This window comes from Mus caroli, unplaced genomic scaffold (assembly GCF_978045245.1).
Source record: "Mus caroli unplaced genomic scaffold, Mus_caroli_1 scaffold_8, whole genome shotgun sequence".
Lineage (NCBI taxonomy): Eukaryota > Metazoa > Chordata > Mammalia > Rodentia > Muridae > Mus > Mus caroli.
Genome location: NW_028227263.1, coordinates 113,493,945 through 113,514,037, shown reverse-complemented (window position 1 = coordinate 113,514,037; position 20,093 = coordinate 113,493,945). Strand labels below are relative to the sequence as shown.

Below are 20,093 nucleotides of genomic sequence, written 5' to 3'. Positions count from 1 at the left end.
AAAGATGGCCTAGTCGGCCATCAATGGAAAGAGAGGCCCATTGGACTTGCAAACTTTATATGCCCCAATATAGGGGAATGCCAGGGCCAAAAGAATGGGAATGGGTGGGTAGGGAAGTGGGGGGCGCTATGGGGGACTTTTGGGATAGTATTGGAAATGTAATTGAGGAAAATATGTAATAAAAATATAAAAAAAAAGAAAAAAAAGAAATCAATAAAAAAAAATAAAATAAGTTATAATAAGAAAAAAAAAAAAAAGAAAGAGAGGCCCATTGGACTTGCAAACTTTATATGCCCCAATATAGGGGAATGCCAGGGCCAAAAGAATGGGAATGGGTGGGTAGGGAAGTGGGGGGCGCTATGGGGGACTTTTGGGATAGCATTGGAAATGTAATTGAGGAAAATATGTAATAAAAATATTAACAATCAAAAAAAAAAAAAGAGAAAACAGAGATGTACTTCCATCAGCCAGGGGAAAGGAGGAAGAAGAAAAACAGAATTCAGTTACCAGGAAAGGGTCTTAAGGAGACACCGTGGGAAAACACATGGAGCAGAGATAGCCAGATCAATAGTAACATGGAAGTATCGGCTCTCTGCTCCTCCCTATTCCAGAGACAGCTGCATCTTCTTGTGTAGTTCCAGCCTTGTCCCGTAGACAAAATGGTGAAGGTCAGTGTGAATGGATTTGGCCATATTGGGTGCCTGGGCACCAGGGCTGCCATCTGCTCTTCACATGGCAAAGTGGAGGCTTTTGCCATCAACGACCCCTTCATTGACCTCAACTACATGGTCTATATGTTCCAGTATGACTCCACCCACGGCAAATTCAACTGAACAGCCAAGGCCGAGAATGGGAAGCTTGTCATCAATGGGAAGCCCATCACCATCTTCTGGGAGCGAGACCCAACTAACATCAAATAGGGTGTGGTCGGTGCCGAGTATGTTATGGAGTCTTCTCAATGGAGTCACCACCATGGAGAAGGCCAGAGCCCACTTGAAGGGTGGAGCCAAAAGGGTAATCATCTATGCCTTTTCTGCTGATGCCCCCATGTTTGTGATGGTTGTGAACCATGAGAAATATGACAACTCACTCAAGATTGTCAGCAATGCATCCTGCACCACTAACTGCTTAGCCTCCCTGGCCAAGGTCATCCATGACAACTTTGGCATCATGGAAGAGCTCATGACCACAGTCCTAGCCATCACTGCCACTCAGAAGACTGTAGATTGCCCCTCTGGAAAGCTGTTGCGTGATGGCCGTGGGGCTGCAGAGAACATCATCCCTGCATCCCCTGGTGCTGCCAAGGCTGTGGGTAAGGTCATCCCAGAGCTGAACGGGAAGCTCACTAGCATGGCCTTCCGTGTTCCTACCCCCAAGGTGTCCATCCTGGATCTGATGTGCTGCCTGGAGAAACCTGCCAAATATGATGACATCAAGAAGGTGGTGAGGCAGGCATCTGAGGGCCCACTGAAGAGCATCTTGAGCCACACTGAGGACCAGCTTGTCTCCTCCAACTTCAACAGCAACTCCCACTCTTCCACCTTCGATACCAGGGCTGGCATTGCTCTCAATGACAACTTTGCCAAGATCATTTCCTGGTATGACAATGAATACGGCAACAGCAACAGGGTGGTGGACCTCATGGACTACATGGCCTCCAAGGAGTAGGAAACACTGGACCACCCACCCCAGCAAGGACACTGAGAGCAAGCGAGAGGCCCTTGGTTGCTGAGGAGTCCCTATCCCAACTTGGCCCCCAACACTGAGCATCTCCCTCACAATTTTCACCCAAGGCCCCCATAACAGGAGGGGCCTAGGGAGCCCTCCCTACTCTCTTGAATACTATCAATAAAGTTTGCTGCACTCCCCCAAAAAGTAAGTATCTTGGGGAATGTTATTGGAAGATAGGCAGTTTAGCTTAAAGAAATAGAGTGGATCAATGGCTGCCCACTTTTTCTGCTATAATGCTTGATTAAATAAATAGAATGGCCTCTGTCTCATTTATTTGGAAGATAGTCAAGATATACAAGAAATAGCTCCTTTTAAAATTGCATTAACAAAAAGCCCAGCTTCCTTGGTTCTGAAGAATTCAGTAATTTTCTTATTTACCCATGAACTTCTCTACTAGCCCAAGTGCAGATCTCCACATTCCACCCAGGGTCACCATAAAAGTAGAGGAATATTCACAGGTATGGGGGTCCTGCCTCACAGTCACCTGCTTCACAGTCACTGTCACCTGCCTCCCATTCACCTGTCTCACAGTCACCTACCTCACAGCCCCTGTCACCTGCCTCACAGTCACCTTCCTCACGTTTAGTCACCTCCCTCAGACTCACTGTCATCAACCTCACAGTTATCTTCATCACAGTCCCTGTCACTTGCCTCACATTTAGTTACCTTCCTCACATTTAGTCACCTTCCTCACAGTTAGTTACCTGCCTCCCAGTTAGTCACCTGCATCATTGCCACCGACCTTTATGACTGTTCTGATTCATACTCAACCCAATGTGTGTCTCTTGGCAGCCGTGGTCCCTTGCCAAACATCGCTCTAACCCATATACTTGGTAAAACCTCATCTGTCATTGTTACAGCCATGTCAGTCTGAGAGATAAGTCCAGTGTTATTAATTGGACCACCCCATTCCTTACACTTAGCACCACTGCCACAATCCTATGAATGTTTCCTTCCCTAAGAATAACCAACTTCTACTTCCATCCTCATATACATCACCAAAATACGTAGTTGGTCTTCATTTGGAAACTTGGTCCTGAATTTCTCCAGACTTGTGTGCAGACATACACTCAAGGCCTTCACACAGACTTCTCGAGGACAGCTCAGATTCAACAAAGCTCCAAACCTACTTCTTAACATTCCTTATAAAAAATGATTCAACTAATCTGTCCATATCAGCAGACAACATTTTCTTCTGTTTACCTATAGACATCAAAAGCCTCAGGTGGCCTTGTGTCCCCTCTTTGCCTCTAATCCCATTGGACACCCCCAGACCAACAGAAGATATTCCTTTTCTCTGAACCTGAAATTACAATGATGATCCATCCAGAGCCCTGGACTTTGGCCTTCACTGGCACTGTCCTAAAAGGAACTGTGTTAAGCCTATCTTCTGCTCTCCACTCCTGTGCCAATGAATATATGCTGTTCCCACTCTGTTCACTTATAGTGGTGGGAATGGCTGATGTGTGTATGTGTGTGAGAGAGGAGGGAAGGAGAGGAAGAAAGTGAGAGAAATCTCAAGCAGCAGTGAGTGCATTGAGAACAGTCTTGGAAGACATGATTCACTGAGACAGCCTATTTAATTGGGTGGAAAAATAGGTATTTAAACCTTTGGGTGTGAGATGTGGCTTTGACGGTGAGTGTATATCAGTGGTTGGAGCCATGGTACTGGAAAAGCCTCATTTTCTGTTGAACATGACCTTGTAAGGGGAAACAAACGACATCTTTCCTGGCTACTGGGCTATGTGACTTTCACCGGTGGGGCAAATGTGGGGGCCCAGTTCTAAGCAGTCTAGGACATGCAGTCCTAGTCCTGCTCATCTCAGGACAATATTTCCAGGATTTGGACATGCCTTGAACCCACTCTTGCTCCAGGTTTGCTTCTCACATCTCCAGAGTTCCATTGGTCCCACAGATGTCCAATAAAACCTGATTCTGAAGACCTTCCCCACAAACTCTAAAGCTTCCACAGTCGCTAAGACCCCACAAACACAGACTCAGATTCTCAGCTGTCATTCTAGTCCTGGATCTTGCACCTTAGCTCTCTAATCCTTCAAGACATGATGCTGAACTACAACCGACTGCCAGCTGTCTCACTTCAGGATGTGCACACATCAATTCAGGTACCTGTTATACTTTCTAAAGTACATGCTACTGGTAGTCAGAAACTGGGATGTGTCCATACATCTGCTGTTCTGGATTGAGAATCTATGTCTGATCAGATTACAGGTCTAATAATCAGAGATAAAGGCAAGTTATTTCAAGACTAATTTCTAGTTAACAAATGAGTGGAATATTTATGGCAAGATAGCATGAGATACCCTCTCATTATATCTGCTTAGCTCATGAGTGTCTCTGAAGCTATAGAAACCTGTGATGGAGTGACATTTTGAGAGAACCCATACTTGTTGCAGTATATCTGATCACACTGTGAACAACAAGACTGAATTTAAAAAAAAATCTGTTTCTTGTTTTGGCATGGCTCAGCTATAGCACACATCTTAAAACCAAGGGCTTTCTGTAAGCAAGAGGTAAATTATGTCAACGATAGGTCAAGAGGCAGTAAGAGCAACAAGTTGTCAGGGAGTAAACATAGGAAAACTCAGGAAAGATAAAGGAGCATCTTTGAATTGAAGGAGATTTAAGAGAGCATGGGGAAGAAGATGGTGAGTTTTCCTTCTGGGACATCAGTGGAGTAGGAAGGTCAACTAGCTGCTTTCACTGCTACTAGCTAGCAGGTTTCCACCACAGTGTCTGGCTCCCAAGTCAGAAAATTTGGAATTTTATAAAATTCTATGGTAGAAGAGAGATTGCGAGAGTACAATCACATGGTGAGGGGCAACAAAATCCCGCATGTACCTCCATCCCTCCCCTGCAGCACAGTAGCCTAGTTTCTGTGTTTTACATATACATCAATACATATATGAACAAAACATATACAACCATATTCCCATAAAAATCTCATAACTAGAATAATGATAATAATAAATTTACAACTAAAGTTCACAAAACTACTTCCACACTGTAGCCCTCCCTCACACTCAACTCCAAGTCCATTTTCCCTCTGAGCAAACTCTAGAGACATTTCTAATCCTGTCTAGGAAGGAGTCTCCTCAGCTCATCGTGATGGCACCAGTTCCCTCAGAATTAAAGTCCCTCTGCTCAAAAGTGCAGTTTCCATCACTCCTCACACTAATCTTCAAGCCTCTCCACATGCAGAGAAAACTTCTCAGGTCCTATTTACACTTGGTGAGAGAAACAGAGAAACTTACTCAGGGAGTCTCCCTGGTCCTGATAATCTGTGCCTGGTTGAAAAGACCTGGGCAGGCACAGCTCTGACTTCTAATGTGCACTTGGCTGCACTCAAGTGCTTCCTGGGGCCACAGCACCTTCCCAGGTAGGGTGTCCACATGGCAGCCACCTGCACACCAGGGGCTGAGCAAGGTAGTTCCAGGCTATGTCCCAACCGAAGCCCTGTCAGCCTGTACCACAATCACTTAAGCAGCATCCTCCTGAGCCTGACTTACATAGTTTTCTTGAGTTTCTGAGTTCTTTAACTCACTGCAGTAGCCCAAACTCAGATTCTTCAAATCCCATTCAGACAAAACCTCAGCCTGACAAAAGCTGGAAGTTTCACCCTCGGACACCAAGCTGAGTATTATGGGTAATGATGTTCTCAAGGCATGACCCTTCATAGGCATGAACATCACCATGTTGCACAACAGACACATACAGATCCTTGGTGGCCATACTTGTTGGTGTTCCAAAGTTCTGCTCCTTCTCTTGCTACAGTGGTTTACAGAGATTACCATAGAAAGGACTGTAACATTGCACAGGAAACCTTATTTCTGATATTTTTAATGCTACGAAACCAGATGACAAAGGAAACCATATGTTCACCTAATGACCTTGGAATTAATATTATTCCCTTATTTCTATTCAGATGCATGTGGGCTGACCTTTTAGTATGTCAGCTATGGGATTGGTACTGTGGCTCAACAGCTAAAGGCATTTGTTCCCCAGCGTGGCAACCTGAGTTTAAACTCCAAGACCTACATGGTAGAAGAGGACCAACCTACTCCTACAGGTTGTATTTGTTCTTGACTCATAAACATGAAAGAAAGAAAAAAAGAAAGAAAGAGAGAGGGGGGAAGAGAGAGGGGGGAAGGAAGGAAGGAAGGAAGGAAGGAAGGAAGGAAAGAAAGAAAGAAAAACAGAGAAAGAGAAAGAGAGGGAGAGAGGGGGATGGGGAGGGGGAGGAGAGAAAGACAGAGAAAGAGAAAGAGAGGGAGAGAGGGGGATGTGAGGGAGAGATGGAGAGACAAAGAGAGAGAGAGAGAGAGAGAGAGAGAGAGAGAGAGAGAGAGAGAGAGAGAGAGAGAGAGAGAGAGAGAGAGAGAGAAATTAAAGGCAGTTGTGTAGGGTCATTTATGTTAGGGCAATGAAAAAAATTCCAAGTAGGATCATGATTTCATGATTGGAAAGACTGGGCAAATGCTGTTGAGTTGAGTAGATGGAGACACCAACTCTAAGCAATCTTAGATTCCCAAAGAAAACATATCTCTGTAGTCAGCCATTTTCAAAGTAACAGGTATTCATAGGAGTTGCTGATGCAGAATGCGTGCAAAGCAATAAGTTGTTACTGTGAGAGTGTATGGTTGGGTTAAATGCTATTTAAAAAGTATATTTATCTCTTCCGGTCTGACCAGCAATGGGGTAGCTAGGGCGCAGGGTTGGCTGACACCCGCCAGCTGCCCACAACACCTGCCACAGGATCTTGGGACTTCTGGTGGGTGGAACACAGCTTCTGCTCCAATCCAATCATGCAGGATCTGAGACTGCTTTAGTTAGGGAAGCAGAAAGCCAGCCTGAGTGGGGCCACAGGCCTCTTCCTGTCTGACCAGCACAGGGTGGCTGGGGCGCGGGGTTGGCTGACAACCGCCAGCTACCCACGACACCCGCCACAGGAACTTCAGACTTCTGGTGAGTGGAAAACAGTGTCTGCTCCAATCTTTAAATAGTGACAACGACAACAACTAACCCCAGAGATTACCAGATGGCGAAAGGTAAACGGAATAATCTTACTAACAGAAACCAAGACCACTCACCATCATCAGAACCCAGCACTCCCACTTCGCCCAGTCCAGGGCACCCCAACACACTGGAGAAGCTAGACCCGGATCTAAAAGCATATCTCATGATGATGGTAGAGGACATCAAGAAGGACTTTAATAACACACTTAAAGAAATACAGGAGAACACTGCTAAACAGGTAGAAGACATTAAAGAGGAAGCACAAAAATCCCTTAAAGAATTGCAGGAGAACACTGCTAAACAGGTAGAAGACATTAAAGAGGAAGCACAAAAATCCCTTAAAGGATTGCAGGAAAACCAGACCAAACAGGTGATGGAATTGAATAAAACCATCCAGGACCTAAAAAGGCAAGTAGAGACAATGAAGAAAACCCAAATTGAGGCAACACTGGAGATAGAAAACCTAGGAAAGAAATCTGGAACCATAGATGCAAGCATCAGCAACAGAATACAAGAGATGGAAGAGAGAATCTCAGGTGCAGAAGACTCCATAGAGAACATCGGCATGACAATCAAAGAAAATACAAAATCCAAAAAGATCCTAATTCAAAACATCCAGGAAATCCAGGACAAAATGAGAAGACCAAACCTACGGATAATAGGAGTAGATGAGAATGAAGATTTTCAACTCAAAGGACCAGCAAACATCTTCAACAAAATTATAGAAGAAAACTTCCCAAACCTAAAGAAAGAGATGCCCTTGAACAAACAAGAAGCTTACAGAACTCCAAATAGACTGGACCAGAAAAGAAATTCCTTCCAACACATAATAATCAGAACAACAAATGCACTAAATAAAGATAGACTACTAAAAGCAGTAAGGGAAAAAGGTCAAGTAACATATAAAGGCAAGCCTATCAGAATTACAACGGATTTTTCACCAGAGACTGTGAAAGCCAGAAGGGCCTGGACAGATGTTATACAGAAACTAAGAGAACACAATTTCCAGCCCAGGCTACTATACCCAGCCAAACTCTCAATTAACATAGATGGAGAAACCAAAGTATTCCACGACAAAACCAAATTCACACATTATCTTTCCACGAATCCAGCCCTTCAAAGGATAATAACAGAAAAAAACCAATACAAGGACAGAAACCACGTCCTAGAAAAAGCAAGAAGGTAATCCCTCAACAAACCTAAAAGAAGACAGCCACAAGAACAGAACACCAACTCTAACAACAAAAATAAAAGGAAGCAACAATTACTTCTCCCTAATATCTCTTAATATCAATGAACTCAACTCCCCAATAAAAAGACATAGACTAACAGACTGGCTACAGAAACAGGACCCAACATCTTGCTGCTTACAGGAAACTCATCTCAGAGAAAAAGATAGACACTACCTCAGAATGAAAGGCTGGAAAACAATTTTCCAAGCAAATGGTAGGAAGAAACAAGCTGGAGTAGCCATTCTAATATCTGATAAGATTGACTTCCAACCCAAAGTCATCAAAAAAGACAAGGAAGGGTACTTCATTCTCATCAAAGGTAAAATCCTTCAAGAGGAAATATCCATTCTAAATATCTATGCTCCAAATACAAGGGCAGCCACATTCATTAAAGATACTTTAGTAAAGCTCAAAGCACACATTGCCCCTCACACAATAATAGTGGGAGACTTCAACACACCACTTTCACCAATGGACAGATCATGGAAGCAGAAACTAAACAGGGACACAGTGAAACTAAGAGAGGTTATGAAACAAATGGATCTGACAGATATCTACAGAACATTTTATCCTAAAACAAAAGGATATACCTTTTTTTCAGCACCTCACGGTACCTTCTCCAAAATTGACCACATAATTGGTCACAAAAAAAGCCTCAACATATACAAAAATATTGAAATTGTCCCATTCATCCTATCAGATCACCATGGACTAAGACTGATCTTCAATAACAAAATAAATAATAGAAAGCCAACACACACGTGGAAACTAAACAACACTCTTCTCAATGATACTTTGGTCAAGGAAGGAATAAAGAAAGAAATTAAGGACTTTCTGGAGTTTAATGAAAATGAAGCCACAACATACCCAAACTTATGGGACACACTGAAAGCATTTCTAAGAGGAAAACTCATAGCTCTGAGTGCCTCCAAAAAGAAACTAGAGAGAGCACACATTAGCAGCTTGACAACACACCTAAAAGCTCTAGAACGAAAGGAAGCAAATTCACCCAAGAGGAGTAGACAGCAAGAAATAATCAAACTCAGGGGTGAAATCAACCAAGTGGAAACAAGAAGAACAATTCAAAGAATCAACCAATCGAGGAGCTGGTTCTTTGAGAAAATCAACAAGATAGATAAACCCTTAGCCAGACTCACTAGAGGGCATAGGGAAAGTATTCTAATTAACAAAATCAGAAATGAAAAGGGAGACATAACAACAAACCCTGAAGAAATCCAAAACACCATCAGATCCTTCTACAAAAGGCTATACTCAACAAAACTGGAGAACCTGGATGAAATGGACAAGTTTCTAGACAGATACCAGGTACCAAAGTTAAATCAAGATCAGGTTACTGATCTAAACAGTCCCATATCCCCTAAAGAAATAGAAGCAGTCATTAATAGTCTCCCAACCAAGAAAAGCCCAGGACCAGATGGGTTTAGTGCAGAGTTCTATCAAAACTTCAAAGAAGATCTAATCCCAGTTCTTCACAAACTATTCCACAATTTAGAATCAGAAGGTACTCTACCCAACTCATTCTATGAAGCCACAATTACTCTGATACCTAAACCACATAAAGACCCAACAAAGATAGAGAACTTCAGACCAATTTCCCTTATGAATATTGATGCAAAAATCCTCAATAAAGTTCTTGCTAACTGAATTCAAGAACACATCAAAACAATCATCCATCCTGACCAATTAGGTTTCATCCCAGGGATGCAAGCATGGTTCAATATACGAAAATCCATCAATGTAATTCATTATATAAACAAAGTCAAAGACAAAAACCACATGATCATCTCGTTAGATGCTGAAAAAGCATTTGACAAAATCCAACACACATTCATGATAAAAGTCTTGGAAAGATCAGGACTTTAAGGCCCATACCTAACCATGATAAAAGCAATATACAGCAAACCAGTAGCCAACGTCAAAGTAAATGGTGAGAAGTTGGAAGAAATCCCACTAAAATCAGGGACTAGACAAGGCTGTCCACTCTCTCCCTACCTATTCAACATTGTACTTGAAGTCCTAGCCAGAGCAATTAGACAACAAAAGGAGATCAAGGAGATACAAATCGGAAAAGAAGAAGTCAAAATATTGCTTTTTGCAGATGATATGATAGTACACATAAGTGACGCTAAAAATTCCACCAGAGAAGTCCTAAGCCTGATAAATAGCTTCGGTGAAGTAGCTGGATATAAAATTAACTCAAGCAAGTCAACGGCCTTTCTGTACACAAAAGATAAACAGGCAGAGAAGGAAATTAGGGAAACAACACCCTTCTCAATAGTCACAAACAATATAAAATACGTTGGCGTGAATCTAACTAAGGAAGTGAATGGTCTGTATGACAAGAACTTCAAGTCCCTGAAGAAAGAAATTAAAGAAGATCTCAGAAGATGGAAAGACCTCTCATGTTCATGGATTGGCAGGATCAACATTGTAAAAATGGCTATTTTACCAAAAGCAATCTACAGATTCAATGCAATCCCCATCAAAATTCCAACTCAATTCTTCAACGAATTAGAAAGGGCAATCTGCAAATTCATCTGGAACAACAAAAAACCTAGGATAGCAAAAACTCTTCTCAAGGATAAAAGAACCTCTGGTGGAATCACCATGCCTGACCCAAAGCTGTACTACAGAGCAATTGTATAAAAACTGCATGGTACTGGTATAACGACAGAGAAGTAGACCAATGGAACAGAATTGAAGACCCTGAGATCAACCCACATACCTATGGTCACTTGATCTTTGACAAGGGAGCAAAAACAATCCAGTGGAAAAAAGACAGCATTTTCAACAAATGGTGCTGGCACAACTGGCGGTTATCATGTAGAAGAATGCGAATTGATCCATTCCTATCTCCTTGTACCAAGGTCAAATCTAAGTGGATTAAGGAACTCCACATAAAAACAGAGACACTGAAACTTATAGAGGAGAAAGTAGGTAAAAGCCTGAAGATATGGGTACAGGGGAAAAATTCCTGAATAGAACAGCAAAGGCTTGTGCTGTAAGATAGAGAATCGATAAATGGGACCTCATAAAGTTGCAAAGCTTCTGCAAGGCAAAAGACACCGTCAATAAGACAAAAAGACCACCAACAGATTGGGAAAGGATCTTTACCTATCCTAAATCAGATAGGGGACTAATATCCAATATATATAAAGAACTCAAGAAGGTGGACTCCAGAAAATCAAATAACCCCGTTAAAAAATGGGGCTCAGAACTGAACAAAGAATTCTCACCTGAGGAATACCGAATGGCAGAGAAACACCTGAAAAAATGTTCACCATCCTTAATAATCAGGGAAATGCAACTCAAAACAACCCTGAGATTCCACCTTACACCAGTCAGAATGGCTAAGATCAAAAATTCAGGTGACAGCAGATGCTGGCAAGGATGTGGAGAAAGAGGAACACTCCTTCATTGTTGGTGGGATTGCAAGCTGGTACAACCACTCTGGAAATCAGTTTGGTGGTTCCTCAGACAATTGGACATAATACTACCAGAGGATCCAGCAATACCTCTCCTGGGCATATATCCAGAACATGTTCCAACCGGTAAGAAGGACACATGCTCCACTATTTTCAAAGCTGCCTTATTTATAATAGCCAGAAGCTGGAAAGAACCCAGATGTCCCTCAACAGAGGAATGGATACAGAAAATGTGGTACATTTACACAATGGAGTACTACTCAGCTATTAAAAGCAATGAATTTATGAAATTCCTAGGCAAATGGATGGATCTGCAGGGCATCATCCTGAGTGAGGTAACATATTCACAAAGGAACTCACACAATATGTACTCACTGATAAGTGGATATTAGCCCAAAAACTTAGGATACCCAAGATATAAGATACAATTTGTTAAACGCTTGAAACTCAAGAAGAACGAAGACCAAAGTGTGGACACTGTGCCCCTTCTTGGAATTGGGAACAAAACACCCATGGAAAGAGTTACAGAGATAAAGTTTGGAGCTGTGAAGAAAGGATGGACCATCTAAAGACTGCCATATCCAGGGATCCATCCCATAATCAGCTTCCAAACGCTGACACCATTGCATACACTAGCAAGATTTTGCTGAAAGGACCCAGATATAGCTGTCTCTTGTGAGACAATGTCAGGGCCTAGCAAACACAGAAGTGGATGCTCACAGTCAGCTATTGGATGGATCACAGGGCCCCCAATGTAGGAGCTAGAGAAAGTACCCAAGGAGCTAAAGGGAACTGCAACCCCATAGGTGGAACATTATTATGAACTAACCAGTACAGCAGAGCTCTTGACTCTAGCTGCATTTGTATCAAAAGATGGCCTAGTCGGCCATCACTGGAAAGAGAGGCCCATTGGACTTGCCAACTTTATATGCCCCAGTACAGGAAAATGCCAGGGCCAAGGGGTTGAGGTGAGTGGGTGGGGGACTGGGGGGGGAGTGTATTGGGGACTTTTTGGATAGCATTGGAAATGTAATTGAGGAAAATACCTAATTAAAAAAAAGGAAAATGTATATTTATTTTAATTCTCTATTATCTTGTTTTCATGAATGCCTGGTTACCATGAGACTGTCTCTGTGAGATAGAGACCAGAAGAGGGTCTCCTTGGATCCTCTAGAACTGGACATATAGACGGTTATAAGCTGTAGTAGGTACTGAGAATCCTTGTCTTCTGGTAGAGCTCTTAACCATGATTAATTTTTGCATACCAGGATGTTTTCCCCACTGGAAAGTGACTCTACATTCACTGGCAATTGTGGTTGAAAAAATATATATCAGGAGTAAAGCTTATCTAAGAAAATCAGTTGTGCAATACAAAGAAACTAGAAACACAGTTATTCATTCAATTATGCCCAAGTTGGTCCTGAGACAACATTATTGGTGAAATGTATAAAAATCTAGAATCTCCATACTGCAATCAAGGGGTTCTGATATAGAAAAAGTGCAAGAAAAGTTGATGGCATAAGGGTGAATCCTGGATAGCTATGATTGTAAAACATGATCTCTTCTGGCCTCTCAGAGAACCTACCTTCTCAAGTACATAACCCATCCATCTTTATACCTATTACTAATAGTAAAACAACCATTTGAATAAAAATAAAACACAACTTTTGAGTTTATCTTCTGAGTTACTGGTTAAAAGTAAAAGGATCTTTCTTACTATGCCAGACCACATGAATTCATGTTTTATGACCCCATTCCCTGGTTGGACTGCACTAAATTATGATTCAACTGTAGATGTCATAACTTACACTGAGGGACAGTCTACAAGTCAGTTCTGAGCTCCATTGAGAGAAACTTGCCCCTCATAGGTTCTGTGTTTTACTCTCATAAAGCAAAATGAGGTGCTTGGTAAATGTACTTTCACAAATACATGGAAATACACCTTCTAGGATAAATTGTGTGATCAGATATTGTAGGACTGTATATTTCAGGAGGCTTCTACCTTGGTTTAAATGTGGGGGTTTTGTTGAGGTTTGGCCTTCCTGTCTATTTTAATGCTAAATGTGGTCCCCCAAGACCTGGAATCTGCACTTAGACTTATGACTCTGCACCAAGTGCTTTCTGATTGGTATATAAAGATACCAACAGCCAATAGCTGAACATAACAGACATAGATGGAGTATAGGTTTCTCAGGCTTGGGGTTAGAAGAGGACCATGAGAAGAAGGTACAGGAGGAAGAAGGAGAAACCACCATGGCATAAGTGAACCAGAAAAAATGTGGTCTTGACGGCTGGCCAATTGGAGAGTCCAAATGAAACACAATAAATATTAGTTAATAATTCAGGGACATATATTCTAATAGCATAGAGTTATCTATCCAGTTCTTATGTTGATTAAAGCTTATGGTAAATATAAAGTTTCTGTGTGTGTTTTATCTAAGAACTAAAGAATCAAAGCTTGGGTGGAAACCCCAGGTTGAGATTAAATTTTTCTATAACATATTGGAACATCAATATCTATCAAAAATTCACTTAAAAAATTAGTGTCAGATTGCCAAATGGAAAATATACACTGTCATCTTAAGATTAGGTGGTCAGGAGAACTGGTTTCTTAGCTCTGTGGATTTCCTTGAAGCTGTGTTAGGGGTGGGAGGACTAGGACAAAAATACAAATTTGGCATGTGTGATTCTAAGTTAGGATGAAGTTGAGCCTACCAAACTGTTGAGGTCCGCCTGTGTCTCTCATGTCCGGGTTCGAGCCTGGAAGGCATCTTGGAACTGAAAGAAAAGAGGGAGCCTAGGTAGGTTGAGAAACAATGAAACCAAGACAACTAGTCTGCTCAAGGTTCAAATGTTTAATGGCAGACACACTTTTTAAAAGAGGGGGGAAAGTCCATTGCTGCCAATTCATCCTTGGACCCTGAACCAGCTGCAGGTGATGACATGCAGAAAAGGTTGTAGCCTCTGGAATAGCTCTGGGGCCTCTCAGCAGGTAGCAGTATCTTGAAGAGGAACAAGGACAATGTCTGAACAATAGAGGGATCTAGGGAGGAAGGCTCCACCCTAGATAACCTCCTTAGTGGCAGGAATGTCAAGTTCTGTCTCAGCCTGCTTCAGGCTTGTGGGAGGCTACATCGTCTCTCTGTTATTAATATTTAATAAAAGTTGGACTGATGCATAAAATTTATTTATGCTCCATAATTCTGCATGGCTTTGTGGTGTATTATTAACAGCCACAGCCTTTTGGCATGTACCCCTGTCTTAGATTGGTATGATCTGGGATCTGGTTGCCCGTCATTGACTAACCGGCCCTCATAGTGCACCTTATTCCCAAATCAGACCAAAGTCACAATATGTACTTAGAATTCTTCTTGATAAAAATTAATAACTGCCACCTGTGCGCTGTTGTGGGCAGGGATGCATGCCTGCTGCAGTCAGGCTGAAGGGCGTTGACTGACCTGCTTGAAAAACAAAGTCAAGACAGTGAAAGGCACAGTAGAAAGCTTCTTTTGGGGAAGTCCAGGTACTCCATTCAATTAGCAAAGATCAGGCTAGACTTAGAGCTCCCGGTTTGGGGGAGGTGACTTTGAGAATTGTAGAAATTCTTACAGCTTCCCTGGGAGTGGAGGCTGTGCTCTAACTTAACTTTTTGGCTAAAGAGGATTTTTAGCCATAATCAAGGTTACAGTCCTACTTACTAGAAGTTTCAGGATCTGTGTCTAGTTGTGGAACAAATCTCTCAGGAGGCCATCACACTCCATCTTTGTGTGTGTGTGTGTGTGTGTGTGTGTGTGTGTGTGTGTGTGTGAAAAAACACAGACCAAGCCACTTTCCCTGATTAGGGCTGGGTTTGGACCCTTCCATTCATTAGTAAATGGGTCCTGCCACTTTACCATGGCATAAGAACTAGAAGTATCTGGATGCCAGTGGCGATCCACTGCAGACTGACCTTTAACATCAGTTTGCAAAAAATTTAGAACAAATAAAGTAAAAGCAAGTTGTGCCTTTGGTGACCTTGGGGGATATAACTGCCCCTGTTTTGTTGTTTAAAGCCATTTTTTTAAAGTGTGATGAGCACATTTAACTATTTCTTGTTCTATGGAGTTATAAGGAATTCCAGTTTTATGTTTGATGCCAAATTCTTTACAAAGTGAAGTAAAATTTTTGCTAGAATAGGATGGCCTGTTATCTGTCTTAAAAAGTTTAGGCAATCCCATGGCATTAAAGGCTTGTAGGCAATGATTAAGTACATTTTTGGAGGCTTCTCCAGTATGCAAAGAAGCTAAAAATATCCTGAACCAGTATCAATACAAACATGTATATATTTTAATTTTCCAAATTCTGCATAATGAGCTACATCCATTTGTCAAATATGATTAGGCATAAGACCTTGTGGATTGACTCCTAAATGTGGTACTGGAGATAATGTAATACATTCAGGACATTGTTTTACAATCATTCTTGCCTGCTCCTTAGTGATCTTAAGTCGGAGCCTTAAGGTCTGGCTAGAGAGATGAAAATTTTCATGATCATGTTTGGCCAAAGCAACAGGATCTGAAATTAAGGCTTCTCCTATTAGAGCTCTGTCGATGCAATCATTGCCTTCAGCTAAAGGACAAGAAAGACCAGAATGAGATCGTATGTGACCAATATAGAACTTGTGTTTTCGGGCAAGAATGTTGTTTTGTAATTGTGAAAACTGGGATCCTGCTGGCGTATTAAAGTTAAACGTACCACAGGTCTCCAATAAGGGTACCGATTGTGCAACATATAAACTATCAATAAAAATATTAAAAGGACAGCTTCTGCTCCAATCCAATTGCGTGCGGGACCTGAGACTGCATTAGTTAGGGAAGCAGAAACCAGCCTGAGTAGGACCACAGGCCTCAACCGGCCGGATCAGCGCCGGGGTAGCTAGAGCGCAGGGTTGCCTGACACCCGCCAGCTACCCACGACCCCTGCCACAGGATTTTGGGACTGCTGGTGAGTGGAACACAGCTTCTGCTCCAGTCCAATCACACGGGACCTGAGATTGCTTTGGTTGGGGAGGCAGAAATCCGGCCTACGTAGGGCCACAAGCCTCTTCCAGTCAGAAAAGCATCAGGGTAGCTAGGGCGCAGGGTCGGATGACACTCGCTAGCTACCCACAACACCCGCCACAGGATCTTAAGACTTCTGGTGAGTGGAACACAGCTTCTGCTCCAATCCAATTGCGCGCGGGACCAGAGACTGCATTACTTAGGGAAGCAGAAAACCGGCCTGAGTAGGACCACAGGCCTCTTCCAGCTGGACCAGCACCGGGGTACCGCCAGCTACCCACGACCCCCGCCACAGGATTTTGAGACTGCTGGTGAGTGGAACACAGCTTCTGCTCCAATCTTTAAACAGTGACAACGATAACAACTAACCCCAGAGATTACCAGATGGCGAAAGGTAAACGTAATAATCTTACTAACAGAAACCAAGACCACTCACCATCATCAGAACCCAGCACCCCCACTTCGCCCAGTCCAGGGCACCCCAACACACCGGAAAAGCTAGACACGGATCTAAAAGCATATCTCATGATGATGGTAGAGGACATCAAGAAGGACTTTAATAACTCACTTAAAGAATTACAGGAGAACATGGCTAAAGAGTTACAAGTCCTTAAAGAAAAACAGGATAAAACAATCAAACAGGTAGAAGTCCTTAAAGAAAAACAGGATAACACAATCAAACAGGTAGAAGTCCTTAAAGAAAAACAGGAAAACACACCCAAACAGATGATGGAAATGAACAAAACCATACTAGACCTAAAAAGGGAAGTAGACACAATAAAGAAAACCCAAAATGAGGCAACACTGGAGATAGAAACCCTAGGAAAGAAATCTGGAACCATAGATACGAGAATCAGCAACAGAATACAAGAGATGGAAGAGAGAATCTCAGGTGCAGAAGATTCCATAGAGAACATCGGCACAACAATCAAGGAAAATGTAAAATGCAAAAAGATCCTAACTCAAAACATCCAAGAAATACAGGACACAATGAGAAGAACAAACCTACGGATAATAGGAGTGGATGAGAATGAAGATTTTCAACTCAAAGGACCAGCAAACATCTTCAACAAAATTATAGAAGAAAACTTCCCAAATCTAAAGAAAGAGATGCCCATGAACATACAAGAAGCCTACAGAACTCCAAATAGACTGGACCAGAAAAGAAATACCTCTCGACACATAATAATCAGAACAACAAATGCTCTAAATAAAGATCGAATACTAAAAGCAGTAAGAGAAAAAGGCCAAGTAACATATAAAGGCAAGCCTATCAGAATTACACCAGATTTCTCACCAGAGACTATGAAAGCCAGAAGATCCTGGACGGATGTTATACAGACACTAAAAGAACACAAATTCCAGCCCAGGCTACTATACCCAGCCAAACTCTCAATTAACATAGATGGAGAAACCAAAGTATTCCACGACAAAACCAAATTCACACATTATCTTTCCACGAATCCAGCCCTTCAAAGGATAATAACAGAAAAAAAAACAATACAAGGACAGGAACCACGCCCTAGAAACAACAAGAAGGTAATCCCTCAACAAACCTAAAAGAAGACAGCCACAAGAACAGAATGCCAACTTTAACAACAAAAATAACAGGAAACAATTACTTTTCCTTAATATCTCTTAATATCAATGGACTCAACTCCCCGATAAAAAGACATAGACTAAAAAACTGGCTACACAAACAAGACCCAACATTTTGCTGCTTACAGGAAACTCATCTCAGAGAAAAAGATAGACACTACCTCAGAATGAAAGGCTGGAAAACAATTTTCCAAGCAAATGGTATGAAGAAACAAGCTGGAGTAGCCATTCTAATATCTGATAAGATTGACTTCCAACCCAAAGTCATTAAAAAAGACAGGGAGGGACACTTCAAACTCATCAAAGGTAAAATCCTCCAAGAGGAACTATCAATCCTGAATATCTATGCTCCAAATACAAAGGCAGCCACATTCATTAAAGAAACTTTAGTAAATCTCAAAGCACACATTGCACCTCATAAAATAATAGTGGGAGACTTCAACACACCACTTTCACCAATGGACAGATCATGGAAACAGAAACTAAACAGGGACACAGAGAAACTAAGAGAAATTATGAACCAATGGGACTGGCAGATATCTACAGAACATTCTATCCTAAAACAAAAGGATATACCTTCTTCTCAGCACCTCATGGTACCTTCTCCAAAATTGACCACATAATTGGTCACAAGACAGGCCTCAACAGATACAAAAATATTGAAATTGTCCCATGCATCCTATCAGATCACCATGGACTAAAGCTGATCTTCAATAACAAAATAAATAATAGAAAGCCAACCTTCACGTGGAAACTGAACAACACTCTTCTCAATGATACCTTGGTCAAGGAAGGAATAAAGAAAGAAATTAAGGACTTTTTAGAGTTCAATGAAAATGAAGCCACAACATACCCAAACTTATGGGACGCAATGAAAGCATTTCTAAGAGGAAAGCTCATAGCTCTGAGTGCCTCCAAAAGGAAACTAGAGAGAGCACACATTAGCAGCTTGACAACACACCTAAAAGCACTAGAACAAAAGGAAGCAAATTCACCCAAGAGGAGTAGACGGCAGGAAATAATCAAACTCAGGGGTGAAATCAACCAAGTGGAAACAAGAAAAACAATTCAAAGAATCAACCAATCAAGGAGCTGGTTCTTTGAGAAAATCAACAAGATAGATAAACCCTTAGCCAGACTCACAAGAGGGTACAGGGAAAGCATCCTAATTAACAAAATCAGAAATGAAAAAGAGACATAACAACAGATCCTGAAGACATCCAAAACACCATCAGATCCTTCTACCAAAGGCTATACTCAACAAAACTGGAGAACCTGGATGAAATGGAGAAGTTCCTAGACAGATACCACGTACCAAAGTTGAATCAAGATCAGGTTAATGATCTAAAAAGCCCTATATCCCCCAAAGACATAGAAGCAGTCATTAATAGTCTCCCAACTAAAAAAAGCCCAGGACCAGACAGTTTTAGTGCAGAGTTCTATCAGACCTTTAAAGAAGATCTAATCCCAGTTCTTCACAAACTATTCCACAATTCAGAAACAGAAGGTACTCTACCCAACTCATTCTATGAAGCCACAATTACTCTGATACCTAAACCACAAAAAGACCCAACAAAGATAGAAAACTTCAGACCAATATCCCTTATGAATATTGATGCAAAAATCCTCAATAAAGTTCTTGCTAACCGAATCCAAGAACACATCAAAACAATCATCCATCCTGACCAAGTAGGTTTCATCCCAGGGATGCAGGGATGGTTCAATATACGGAAATCCATCAACGTAGTCCAGTATATAAACAAACTCAAAGACAAAAACCACATGGTCATCTCGTTAGATGCCGAAAAATCATTTGACAAGATCCAACACCCATTCATGATAAAAGTCTTGGAAAGATCAGGAATTCAAGGCCCATACCTAAACATGATAAAAGCAATCTACAGCAAACCAGTAGCCAACATCAAAGTAAATGGTGAGAAGCTTGAAGCAATCCCTCTAAAATCAGGGACTAGACAAGGCTCTCCACTTTCTCCATACCTATTCAACATTGT

General features: G+C 41.7%; 1 pseudogene; it reads left to right on the top strand.

Moving 5' to 3' along the window:
- The first annotated feature begins 659 nt into the window (after positions 1-659).
- LOC147003343 (glyceraldehyde-3-phosphate dehydrogenase pseudogene) lies at positions 660-1,668 on the top strand (annotated as a pseudogene).
- The last annotated feature ends 18,425 nt before the right edge of the window (positions 1,669-20,093 follow it).